The following is a 14,112-nucleotide window of genomic DNA, read 5'->3' as shown; positions in this document are numbered from 1 at the left end:
TTATTCTGCTGATCTACGTCATGGGTTCTCCGACATCCAATGAGTGTTCATTAGTGTTCTGAGCGTTTTTCTGTGAATGTTGTATGCAGTTTGAGCGTTATAAGTGGTCGTAGCGGGGAATTTAGTGAATTTTTGTGCCAGAATGTAATTTTCACTCTGCAGCGGAGTGTGCGCTGATATGAAACTTCCTGGCAGATTGAAACTGTGTGCCGGAACGAGTGTGCTAGGGTAGCTCGGTAGGTAGAGCACTCACCCGCGAAAGGCAAAGGTCCCGAGTTCGAATCTCGGTCCGGCACACAGTTTTAAAAATGGTTCAAATGGCTCTGAGCACTATGGGACTTAACATCTATGGTCATCAGTCCCCTAGAACTTAGAACTACTTAAACCTAACTAACCTAAAAACAGCACACAACACCCAGCCATCACGAGGCAGAGAAAATACCTGACCCCGCCGGGAATCGAACCCGGGAACCCGGGCGTGGGAAGCGAGAACGCTACCGCACGACCACGAGATGCGGGCCACAGTTTTAATCTGCCAGGAAGTTTCAATCTTTGTGCCATTTGTTGCGAACTGTCTTGACTGATGGTGGTGGAAAGCGATAAATTCTACACAAGCAAGAGAGAGACAAATTGCGAAATACACGCTTTCACTAATGCAAAATACCTATATGCGCGTGCCGCGAAAGTCACTTGGAACCGGCAACCAATGCAATCCCAGTCCTTGTTTCGACCTGCGCGAACCTTCGTCTTTCGTGGATCACACTATAGTAACGCTGTCTAAGTGAAGTAGCTTAGACAATAAACTTCATTAATGCGTTTTAAGTGTATTTCTGCTGGTGAGAAACTGCTCAGGCCTAGATGCAAGCAACTGATGAACGGAACTTATGACGCATCATATCCAAGTGTGAAGATAGATTGGACACAGAATACTATCAAGCAGTTAACTACTCAAGTGGTTTGATACAGCCGTCGATGGTGGCCTTTTGGTCGTGGCTTGTTATTTAGTGTAATTTGATCAGCTTGGAGAGTATATAATGAATCAGTTCGGGCTTTTCCAAATTACCCTGGCGTGGTGTGATAAGTCCTGCATGGCAAAGACCATTAATCGAGTACCCACAACATAGATTAGCTGTGTTCTGGGGTTTGTACAAAATAAACTCTTACGTGAGTAAAGTTTCCGCGTGTGGCTTCTGTGCAACTGGTATCGCCACACTCATGTTTGAGCAAAGCCTGTGAATTCCGATAAGCGCCATCTTTGATTCAGCTTTTGCGTAATTACGAATGTGCAATCACTCATTTTGAGGACACTGGGCCTCCACAACGTAACATTTACCGGAATTTGTTTCTGTTTACTTGTGGGTGTACTGAAATTTCCCATGGGCGGTTGCGTTGAAAGCGTAATTAGGCAGAATTCACATTTTGGAGTGAGTTATGTCCGACAGCACGTTGTGTGTTCGGGTTTGAGCTTCCCCATTGTATTTCGCTGCGTTTGGCTGCAATACAACAATTAAATTCAGAGGAAGAATTAATTCGGCTGCAAGAAGTTATTAGAAATGTTTCGAGCTGTCTGCTTAATTTTATCTGAGTAATCTTCACAGGTTAAATTTGAAAAGAGTCGAACAACACAAATCTGTAATGTAATATGGTTTCGGAAGAGATGTAACAAGTTGTTCTTCGAATATCGGAAAGTTAAGAATTTTCAACTTTTATTTTACACTCTCTGAGCGGTCAAACAAATACATGACCTTCCGCATTACACTCACTTCTTGTGTAAGCATCTTCTTCCGACAGTAGTTGTGTAGGTTCGGATTACACAGTCCGTGCCGACTTTCTGTGTTCATCAGTGGTTCGACTCTGTATCACCCCTGAGTGCAGAGTCAATGACGTCATCTCGATGTACCAGTCCCGCAGTGCGCAGTAACGTTTTGGTTGCCGTGACAACTAGAAGTTCTGCTTTCCTTGCTGTAGGCCATCACACTGCAGCATACGTGGTGACTGGTGCGTGAACAGCTGTACTGTACTGTTCCCTATGGTTACGTCTCTCAGGTTCTGTGTTGTAGAAGTACTATCGTACCAAACACGACGTAAATGTCAATAATATATTTTAGTTCCTTAGGTTAATTGAAAACATACGTAATGTTGTTTGCTTTTGTAAAAACAGTTTTTGTATAAGAAACATGTACAAGGTTAGAAGCTTTCGGCCACGGTTCTTCGTAAGACAATAAATACACTCCTGGAAATGGAAAAAAGAACACATTGACACCGGTGTGTCAGACCCACCATACTTGCTCCGGACACTGCGAGAGGGCTCTACAAGCAATGATCACACGCACGGCACAGCGGACACACCAGGAACCGCGGTGTTGGCCGTCGAATGGCGCTAGCTGCGCAGCATTTGTGCACCGCCGCCGTCAGTGTCAGCCAGTTTGCCGTGGCATACGGAGCTCCATCGCAGTCTTTAACACTGGTAGCGTGCCGCGACAGCGTGGACGTGAACCGTATGTGCAGTTGACGGACTTTGAGCGAGGGCGTATAGCGGGCATGCGGGAGGCCGGGTGGACGTACCGCCGAATTGCTCAACACGTGGGGCGTGAGGTCTCCACAGTACATCGATGTTGTCGCCAGTGGTCGGCGGAAGGTGCACGTGCCCGTCGACCTGGGACCGGACCGCAGCGACGCACGGATGCACGCCAAGACCGTAGGATCCTACGCAGTGCCGTAGGGGACCGCACCGCCACTTCCCAGCAAATTAGGGACACTGTTGCTACTGGGGTATCGGCGAGGACCATTCGCAACCGTCTCCATGAAGCTGGGCTACGGTCCCGCACACCGTTAGGCCGTCTTCCGCTCACGCCCCAACATCGTGCAGCCCGCCTCCAGTGGTGTCGCGACAGGCGTGAATGGAGGGACGAATGGAGACGTGTCGTCTTCAGCGATGAGAGTCGCTTCTGCCTTGGTGCCAATGATGGTCGTATGCGTGTTTGGCGCCGTGCAGGTGAGCGCCACAATCAGGACTGCATACGACCGAGGCACACAGGGCCAACACCCGGCATCATGGTGTGGGGAGCGATCTCCTACACTGGCCGTCCACCACTGGTGATCGTCAAGGGGACAATGAATAGTGCACGGTACATCCAAACCGTCATCGAACCCATCGTTCTACCATTCCTAGACCGGCAAGGGAACTTGCTGTTCCAACAGGACAATGCACGTCCGCATGTATCCCGTGCCACCCAACGTGCTCTAGAAGGCGTAAGTCAACTACCCTGGCCAGCAAGATCTCCGGATCTGTCCCCCATTGAGCATGTTTGGGACTGGATGAAGCGTCGTCTCACGCGGTCTGCACGTCCAGCACGAACGCTGGTCCAACTGAGGCGCCAGGTGGAAATGGCATGGCAAGCCGTTCCACAGGACTACATCCAGCATCTCTACGATCGTCTCCATGGCAGAATAGCAGCCTGCATTGCTGCGAAAGGTGGATATACACTGTGCTAGTGCCGACATTGTGCTTGCTCTGTTGCCTGTGTCTATGTGCCTGTGGTTCTGTCAGTGTGATCATGTGATGTATCTGACCCCAGGAATGTGTCAATAAAGTTTCCCCTTCCTGGGACAATGAATTCACGGTGTTCTTATTTCAATTTCCAGGAGTGTAGTTTACGCTTACGAGGGGCGTTTGAAAAGCCCTTGCAAAGTCCGAGAGATGACACGACCGGCGCGTATCGAATTCGTGTTTAGTTAGTAGCATCTTTGGAAAGAACTCACAGCCAGTTTCACCCATGTTGGTCTATTTCTTTGTGTTTGGTAATCGTGTGAATCACGGAAGTCGAGTGATTGTCAAAAAATGGACGAAGAAGAATTTCGTGTGGTGATTAAACATTACTTTATGAAATTCAAAACGGCTCAGGAGGCTAAAGAGAAGCATGATAAACATCAAGTGATGCTGAACGTTCTGGACCCCCTGTGGAGGTTACGACTCCAGAAATCATTGATAAAATCCATGATATGGTGATGGATGACAGAAGATTTAAGGTGCATGAGATTGCTAGTGCTGTGGGCATCTCGAATGAACGGGTGCATAATTTTTGCATAAACACTTGGACAAGAGAAAGCTATCCACAAGATGGGTTCCGCGATTGCTCACGCTTGACCAAAAATGGAATCGTGTGAAGTGTTGCAAGGATGGTTTGCAGCTATTCAGGTAGCATCCGCAGGACTTTAAACATCGTTGCGTCACTGTGGATGAAACATGGAGGTATTACTATACTTCTGAGACCAAAGAACAATCTAAATAATGTGTTACCAAGGGAGAATCTGCACCGAAAGAGGCGAAGATCATTCCTTCTGCCGGAAAGGTTATAGCGACTGTCTTTTGGGATTCGCAAGGGATAATCCTCATCGACTATCTGCGAAAGGGTAAAACTATTACAGGTGCATATTATTCATCGTTATTGCACTGTTTGAAAACCGAGCTGCAAGAAAAACGCCGACGATTGGACCGCAAAAAAGTCCTTTTCCATCACGACAATGCACCAGCACACACCTCAGCAGTTGTGGTCGCAAAATTATTGGAAATAGGATTCCAACTCGTTTCACCCCCCCCCCCCCCCCTCCTCCCATATTCTCCAGACTTGGCTCCCTCGGACTACTATTTGTTCTCCAATTTGATGAAATGGCTGGCGGGACAAAGATTTTATTCAAACAGGGAGGTGATTGCAGCAAGTAATAGCTATTTTGCAGACTTGGACAATTCCTATTATTCGGAAGGGATCAACAAATTAGAACAGTTTTGGACGAAGTGTACAAGTGTAAAAGGAGACTATGCCGAAAAGTAAAAAAAAAGGTTTACCCCAAACACGTAAGTAGTTTTTATTTTTGCACGGACTTTTCAAACGCCCTTCGTATGTTCTCCTTAAATTCCCGCGATCACTGGCTATGTTCTCTGCCGATCCTATTTGCACAAATTTTTGCGTTCCTGTATATCATAAAGCACTCACTTTTGTAGACTTACCAATAGTATCGCTATATTGCGTGGCATGTTACGACTGACGTACACTGTAAGACAAAAAAAAGTGAAACCACGAAGGAATTATCCGAATGGGACGGAAATCGGAAGATATGTTGTACATGTACAGACAAACAAATGATTACAATTTCAGAGAAAGTAATTCAAAAGAAAGAGCTTCACAAACAGATCAAGTCAATAACGATTTGACCCATCTCTTGCCATTCTGCAAGCAGTTACTCAGCTTGGCGCTGATTGATTAAGTTGTCGGTTGTCCCCCTGAGAGATATCGTGCCAAATTCTGTCCAGTTGGCGAGTTAGATCCTCAAAAATGCCAAGCTGGTTGGAGAACCCTGCCCATAGTGCTCAATACGTTCTCAACTGGGGAGAGATCCAGTTACCTTGCTGGCCAATGTTGGATTTGGCAAGCATGAAGAGAAGTAGTAGAAACTTTCGTGGCTTGCGGGCGGGCATTATCTTGTTGAAGTGTAAGCCCAAGATGGTTTGACACGTAGGGAAACAAAACGAGGTGTAGTACATCGTCGACGTACGGCTGTGTTGTAAGGGCGCCTCGGATGACAGCCAAAGGGATCCTGCTATGAAATGAAGTGGCAAACCAGATCATCACTCCTGGTTGTCGGCCCGTATAGCGGGAGACTGTCAGGTTGATATCCCACTGCTGTGCGACGCGTCGCACTGGTCAATCAGTCCAAAGCGGGAGTCGTTGCTAAAGACAATTCTACTCCAGTCAATGAGACTCCAGGTCGAAGACGCGTCTGGAAACGCCCCCAACAGTGGTGGCATACCAACCTGACTGTTGTCTGACATATTGCCCGACAAGAGGATTGATGGTCTGGGATGCCACTTCTGTTCATAGCAGGTCTCCTTTGGTTCTCATCCGCTCCAACCTTAGAGCACAGCGGTACGTCAACGTGTTCCACTCCCCATCGTGTCGCCCTTCGTGGCAAGCCATCCTGGAGCGACATAATGCCAGCCCGCATACCGCGAGTGTTTCTTCTGCTTCTCTTCGTGCTTGCCACACCCTATCTCGGCCAGCAAGAGCGTCGGAGAACTCCCCAATCGAGCGCCCTCCAACCAGCTCGGGATTTTAACGATGTAACGCGCCAGTTGGACAGAATTTGGCACGATATCCCTCAAGATAACATCCAACAGCTCTGTCAACCAATACCAAGCCGAATAACTGCTTCATAACGGCCAGAAGTGGATCAATACGTTACTGACTTGCCCAGTTTGTGAAACTCGTCCTCTTGACTACAGAATGCGATTTTCGGATGTAGTCATTTGTTTGTCCGTAGACGGTCATCACATCTACCGATTTCCGTCCCATTCGGGTAATTCCTTCGGGGTGCTCTTGTATGTGTGTATATTCGTAAATCCTCTTCAATTGAATATGTGTTTACTTTAAATCATTGCCGTCTTTAAATTGCCATCATTGTAAATAATATAACATATGTTTTTGGGCGGGGTCCGCCTTTAGCAGAAAGCCTTTTTGTTTTTGTCCCAGACATGTTTCACTGCAGTTGCAGCGTCAGCACTGTTTTTTTTTTATTTTTATGGCTGTTAAACGTAAGGAATGTTCTTTACTGTTTAAATATACACAAATATAAATTTCTAAATCGTAATCACAGGTTTTTGAGGAGCACATAAAATTGTGTATTCATACCTTCTTACCACATAGTGTGGTTTTCCTGATGTATTACGTTTTTATAGTGTATGTTTTTCTTTGCAATTTGTCACCTGCAACTATATACAACTTAATTAGGCAAAACATTTACCCAAAAGTATGTTTTCCAAACTGTTGTGGCTATGCCTGAGATTAATAATTTATGTGAAAGGTGTGTGTGTGTGTGTGTGTAAAGAAAGAGAGAGAGAGAGAGAGAGAGGGGAGTGGGGTGGGGGAGGGAGTAGGTTTGAGGATTTATCATTATATATATATATATATATATATATATATATATATATATATATATATATGTGTGTGTGTGTGTGTGTGTGTGTGTGTGTGTGTGTGTGTGTATGTGTGTGTCTGTGTCTGTGTATATATTTATGTGTGTGTGTGTGTGTGTGTGTGTGTATGTATGTATGTATGTATGTATGTGTCTGTGTCTTCGTGGAGGGGGGAGGGTGAGCAGTTCTATAGGTTGGTATTATCTAATAATTCTTTGAGACGGACCCCACTCAAAAACATGTGTTATTGTTAAAGCAAACACAGACAAAAGAGCTTCAATATCAAGATGATGATAAATAAGATATTTCACTTTGCTTTGCTATCTGACGCGGAGGGCGCCATCTCCGGAAAACTAGCGGCTCTTACTGACAGTTGCTTCATGGTGATGTCACCTTACTAGCACTACCACTCTGCCTCTGAAAGTTGTGTTCTCAACACGTGCTTCAGTTCATTTGAACAACTTGATGGAGTTGGTATGTGTTCATTTTGTTGTAACCAAAGCTTGTAGTTCCAGAATGAGATTTTCACTCTGCAGCGGAGTGTGCGCCGATATGAAACTTCCTGGCAGATTAAAACTGTGTGCCGCACCGAGGCTCGAACTCGGGACCTTCGCCTTTCGCGGGCAAGTGCTGGTAGAGCACTTGCCCGCGAAAGGCTAAGGTCCCAAGTTCGAGTCTCGGTCCGGCACACAGTTTTAATCTGCCAGGAAGTTTCAAAGCTTGTAGTTGTTCATATGGCATGTCATTGTTGTAAAATGTTTTTATTTCATGACACTGTATGCCTTATTTTCAGAATATCTGATGATTGGTAAACCCGAAACGCGTTGTAATTGAAGTGTTGGCAGAAGAGCCAACACTGTTTTGCTAGAGGAGGCCGAAATGCACGCGTTTAATTACACGCTGACTGGCGTTAGGTCTGGAACAGTTAAGGGAATTATTAGTAGCAAATAAAGTACGTAGTTGATATAATACTTAACTTTAATCCACAATTAGTGTACATCGCTCTTGACGCTACATGTTATAATCTCAATATCAAATGCTATGGCGTCTTGCTAGGTCGTAGCAAATGACGTAGCTGAAGGCTATGCTAACTATCGTCTCGGCAAATGAGAGCGTAGTTGTCGGTGATCCATCTCTGGCTACGTCGGCTGTACAACTGGGGCGAGTGCTAGGACGTCTCTCTAGACCTGCCGTGTGGCGGCGCTCGGTCTGCAATCACTGACAGTGGCGACACGCGGGTTCGACGTATACTAGCGGACCGCGGCCGATTTAAAGGCTACCACCTAGCAAGTGTGGTGTCTGGCGGTGACACCACAGTAATAAAGTCATTTGTTCACCAACTGATGGCGTTTCAGTGAGTGACCTATCCAGCTTTTGTGCACTACTGGTTAACTTACGCATTTTGGCTGCGTCCTAGCTACATAACTTTCTGTCGCACTATAGCTCGAAAGAAATGAAGCTTACAGCCAACCAGCCCTCTCGTCGACAAGCCATTAGAGGCTCGGTACAAGCTCACAATGGATTAGAGTAGCCTTGAATGACCGTGTTTAAGAAACCGTTCAATCATTCGCCTGAAGTAATGTAGAGAAACCAAGGGAAAAACTAAACCGAGCCGCCTGGATAGTGATTTAAGCCCAGTACTCCCGGAATAAGTGTCCAGTGCCTGCACCGCTCTGATGATCTGCTCGACAGTAAAACGCAACCCCTTTCTCTACATCCCTCCAACATCATACTTGACCAGTGCCTCACCCTAAAACGCTCTGATTAAGGGGGTGTCATTTTTTATTACCTTGCAGATCCATACAATCATAGCACACGTAAAGCTACGAGGATGCATTGAATGTAAACAAGACTCTTGGCCCTACATGTAAATATTGATTTGTCACGGCATTAGGTGGGGCTGTGACCAGTTGGCGAAGAACTGGAGTCAGGCTTCTTGCTTCTGATATTAGTTATTATCACGGTGTCTGAGCAAAAGGTATCCGTCTCTGTTGTACAGAGCATAAGTATCAAATATCGCGCTAGGAAAGATGTCAAACAAATCGAAATCTCAGGAGGGTAAGTAACAAATTAAAAAAAAAAAAGTGAGAGAGAGAGAGAGAGAGAGAGAGAGAGAGAACACAAGCGATTCTTGGAGGGTCGTAGGCACGATGAGATTCAGGGCCATCCCGTATCAGCATTGCAAACAGCGTTCGTCGTGTTCAACAACTTCTTGTTGGTGACAGGTGTTTAACGGTTGCTGAGACTGCAGATGTGGTCGGGAAAACCTAGGACAGCAGCATTGCCGTAATCACAGACGAGTTGGAGTTCAGGAAAGTATTCTCCAGATGGGTTCTTCGCCTTTTTGAGGACTGGTCACAAAACTGAACTGTTTGCAAGCGTGTGGGCCCTCGCACATCATCGGGTATTATGGATCGTGGGTGTCTCATTGCAGCACTGAATGAAAAGTAGCAAGCGGCGTGTAGAGAAAAGAGAGGGCTCAGACCGGTGAAAGGCAGGTCACGCCTGCCAACTGGTAACGTCACGGCAACCGCTTTTTTTTTCGACCAGCGCGTCTTACTGCATATCGACTTTTTGCACGGGCGCTGGAGTCAGGTTGGAGAGGCACTGTTGTGGGTTGGCAGGAGAGACAACACCGGTTTTGAGAGGAAGCCGAAAGGCACGCGTTTTAGCTCACGCAGGCTGGCGTGAGGTCTGGAACAGGTCAAGGAAATTAGACTAGCAAAAAACGGACGTAGCTGATGGAATACTTAACTTTAATCCATAAATGGTGAACATCGCTCTTGACGGTACATGTTTTACAGCATCAATAGTAACTGGTAATGGCGCCTTGCTAGGTCGTAGCAAATGACGTAGCTGAAGGCTATGCTAACTATCGTCTCGGCAAATGAGAGCGTATTTTGTCAGAGAACCATCGCTAGCAAAGTCGGTTGTACCACTGGGGCGAGTGCTAGGAAGTCTCTCTAGACCTGCCGTGTGGCGGCGCTCGGTCGGCAATCACTGATAGTGGCGACACGCGGGTCCGACGTATACTAACGGACCGCGGCCGATTTAAAGGCTACCACCTAGCAAGTGTGGTGTCTGGCGGTGACACCACAGGCACATCAGCGCAAACGACATTACTTGCCGATGAGACACGTTATTCTGCTGCAAGACAACACGTGACCCCCATATAGCAACTCTGACAAAACGAACATTGGAGCAACTTGGCTGAGAAACGCTTGAACATCCCCCACATAAACCATATGTATCTCCCTTAAACTTTCATGCCTCGGTAGAGTGAAACAACTTCTGATAGGTCACAGGTTCAACGATGGCGCTAAGCTTGAAGCCTATAGCTCAACAAGCTGCAGACATGACCAACTTCACTCAGTACGAGGACGGGCTAGGAGAAGTGTGAAAGCGAGCCACTATGTAGACATTGACCTAGACTTGTACTTTTTACTACCGATATACGCTACTGTCCATTAAAATTGCTACACAAGAAGAGATGCAGATGATAAACGGGTATTTATTGGACAAATATATTATATTAGAACTCACATGTGATTACATTTTCACGCAATTTGAGTGCATAGATCCTCAGAAATCAGTACCCAGAACAACCACCTGCGGCCGTAATAACGGCCTTGATACGCCTAGGCATTGAGTCAAACAGTGCTTGGATGGCGTGTACAGGTACAGCTGCCCGTGCAGCTTCAACAAGATACCACAGTCCCTCAAGAGTAGTGACTGGCGTATTGTAACGAGGCAGTTGCTCGGCCACCATTGACCAGACGTTTTCAATTGGTGAGTGATCTGGAGAATGTGCTGGCCAGGGCAGCAGTTGAATATTTTCTGTGTCCAGAAAAGCTCGTACAGGTCCTGCAACATACGGTCGTGCATTATTCTGCTGAAATGTAGGGTTTCGCAGGGATCGAATGATGGGTAGAGCCACGGCTCGTAACACATCTGAAATGTAACGTCCACTGTTCAAAGTGCCGTCAATGCGAACAAGAGGTGACCGAGACGTGTAACCAATGGCACCCCATACGCACGCTTCCAATGTGCGTTCACCGCGATGTCGCCAAACACGGATGCGACCATCATGATGCTGTAAACAGAACCTGAATTCATCCGAAAAATTGACGTTTTGCCATTCGTGCACTCAGGTTCGTCGTTGAGTACACCATCGCAGGCCCTCCTGTCTGTGATGCAGCGTCAAGGGTGTCTGCAACCATGGTCTCCGAGCTGATAGTCTATGCTGCTGCAAACGTCGACGAACTGTTCGTGCAGATGGTTGTTGTCTTGCAAAGGTGCCCAACTGTTGACTCAGGGATCGAGACGTGGCTCCACGATCCGTTACAGCCATGCAGATAAGATGCCTGTCATCTCGACTGCTAGTGATACGAGGCCGTTGGGATCCAGCACGGCGTTCCGTATTACCCTCCTGAACCCGCCGATTCCATATTCTACTGATAGTCATTGGATCTAGAGCAACGCGAGCAGCAATGTCGCGATACGATAAACCGTAATCGCGATAGTCTAGAATCCGACCTTTATCAAAGTCGGAAACGTGATGGTACGCATTTTTCCTCCTCACACGTGGCATCAAACCGTTTCATCAGGCAACGCTGGTCAACTGCTGTTTGTGTATGAGAAATCGGTTGGAAACTTTCCTCATGTCAGCACGTTGTAAGTGTCGCCACCGGCGCCAACCTTGTGTGAATGCTCTGAAAAGCTAATCATTTGCATATGACAGCATCTTCTTCGTGTCGGTTAAATTTCATGTTTGTAGCATGTCATCTTCGTGGTGTAGCAATTTTAATGTCCAGTAGTGTATAAATAAATAAATAACGTCTCGTTTATGTTTGTTTCACCCTTGTAAGAAAGTAAGATGTTAGCTAATCTGTGGCAAATGGAAAACTCATACAAGATAATTCCATCTATAACCAAGCATCATTTGACAGCCGAGTTCTTCTGAATTCTTTACTGCAGTTTTTTTAAGGATAAACTAGTTTGTTATCATTAACGTTCGCTCTGATTAATGCCCCAGTGTCACTGTATGTAAAACAAGTTAGCGCAAGAAGAGAATCAGTGATATGAATATTACGAAGGACTTGTGCGTGAAAGATAAAGAAACACAAGTCAACTGAAATTCATTTAAATGCGTTTTTATATTATGTAATGTAGAATATTAGGGGTATAAGTGAAAATATTTTTATTGGTGACTGAGGACGGTGTACTGAGTAACATTACATCAGTATTTACTTCATTTGCCGACTAATAGTTGTAGCTATTAGGAGAAGTCTGTTTTTAGGTCGGTTAGACCTTCAAGTACATATGGCAAGAGCAAGCCGTTAACACTTATTTTTCCCTATGCAGCAGGTCAGGTGTTGAAGTGTGGGCGCGTGGAGGCTAAACGGTCAGTGTATTTCGACCGATGTAGTCCACTTAGGGGTGCAGTTACGACCCTGCACAAAATACCAGGCATTAAATTATGTGATATGCATGTTGGAAAACTGTTAGAAGCAGAGAAATAACAACTAATATACTGAAGTGGTCACAATTCTGCACTTATCTCCCTAGCAACCAGTATGCCTGGTTTTGTTGGCATAGTGTCCGACTATGTTGTGTTCCAAAAGGCGAAGTCAAAAAGCGTAATATAGTATGTTGAGTGGCTGGATTAAGCTTTTCCATGGAGATGTTTGAAATCTTTTTTTCAGAAAGTTTGAATGCTTTTCTCAAAAATCTTGTCTTCCGGTAGACCAACAACCAGGAATCACTTCAGATCGCATGCTTAATATGGCAAGAGTTTGGAAACGATTTGTTAACCCTTCGGTCGTCAGAGAACGTGTTGGGGAGAATGAGCTGAAATGGGCAATCCTTGTTCAGTAAACGCAGGTAAAGCTATCGCTTGTCGCTTTGTAAGGAGCTTATCACACGTTGGCAACACCAGTAACTCTCTGCTTCGTGTCCAAAGTGAGTAATGGTTGTGCTGTCTCCAAACTGTGAGGCTCTCAACAGCTGTGAAAAACAGTACCTAGTATGGCACGTACTGGAAGCAATGAGTAATGAAAATAATTTGTTTCATGATCTGGACATAAGTAAGTCTGGTACGCACACCACAAATAGCTTAATTTTTAAGCTAGTTAGGAAGTAAACATTCGCCGGCCGTTGTGGCCGAGCGCTTCTAGGCGCTACAGTCTGGAACCGCGCGACCGCTACGGTCGCAGGTTAGAATCCTGCCTCGGGCATGGATGTGTGTGACGTCCTTAGGTTAGTTAGGTTTAAGTAGTTCTAAGTCTAGGTGACTGATGACCTCAGATGTTAAGTTCCACAGCGCTCAGAGCCATTTTGAAGCTAATATTTAATTGTAAGGGGGCGTGTATTACATTATTCAAGTAATATATAAAAAAGAGAAAGCCGGTTGTTTACAATAGGTATCTAAAAAACGTTTGCGTCAATTTGATTCTGTTTTATGCCCATTTCAGTTAGGTTTACTAACTGCCAGGTCATCTTCCACAAACACGAGCTGGTTTTTTTGTGAACAACTTCCGTTAATTGTTTATTTTCATCATCACAAGTGGTGTTCCATCACGTAAAGGTATGACGCGTGCTGTGAATTACGTGTTGGAGTGAATTAACTATGATAGAATTTTTATGAAGAGCTGCCAATCAGTCAATGGAGAGCCACTGGCAACGCCCTTTTATGTACCGCCAACAACTATGCGTGAGGAATTTATCGATTAAATGTTTTTGCGATCTGTTGTTCAACATATGGCAGTAGTAGCCAATATTTCGGCTGATGAGACCACCTACACGGAGGTTTCATTATACTTAGAGAAACGTGGCTCTCCATGAGAAGATATCTAGGCTGAAATTCGCCCACAAGAAAAGGTGCTCTTGATGTACTGACATGTATTTCCGGGTTAAAATACTGTTCCGGACTCTGTCTGTCCAAATGTGACAGGTACCCGACAGCTGAATTTCCAGTGTCTGTTGCGTGACAGTTTTCAGTTATAAGGCAATGTAACAATTGCAGCGGTAGCGAAATTGTATTCAGGACGTTTGTACAAAAATTAAGGCTGAAGCCCACAAATAGGCTAGGTGCTTCGTTGAACAACGATACCGTCGTCGTTTGGAAACTGAAACTATGGAAA

Source organism: Schistocerca cancellata, chromosome 2 (assembly GCF_023864275.1).
Source record: "Schistocerca cancellata isolate TAMUIC-IGC-003103 chromosome 2, iqSchCanc2.1, whole genome shotgun sequence".
Taxonomy (NCBI): domain Eukaryota; kingdom Metazoa; phylum Arthropoda; class Insecta; order Orthoptera; family Acrididae; genus Schistocerca; species Schistocerca cancellata.
Note: the sequence above shows the minus strand (reverse complement) of the source record.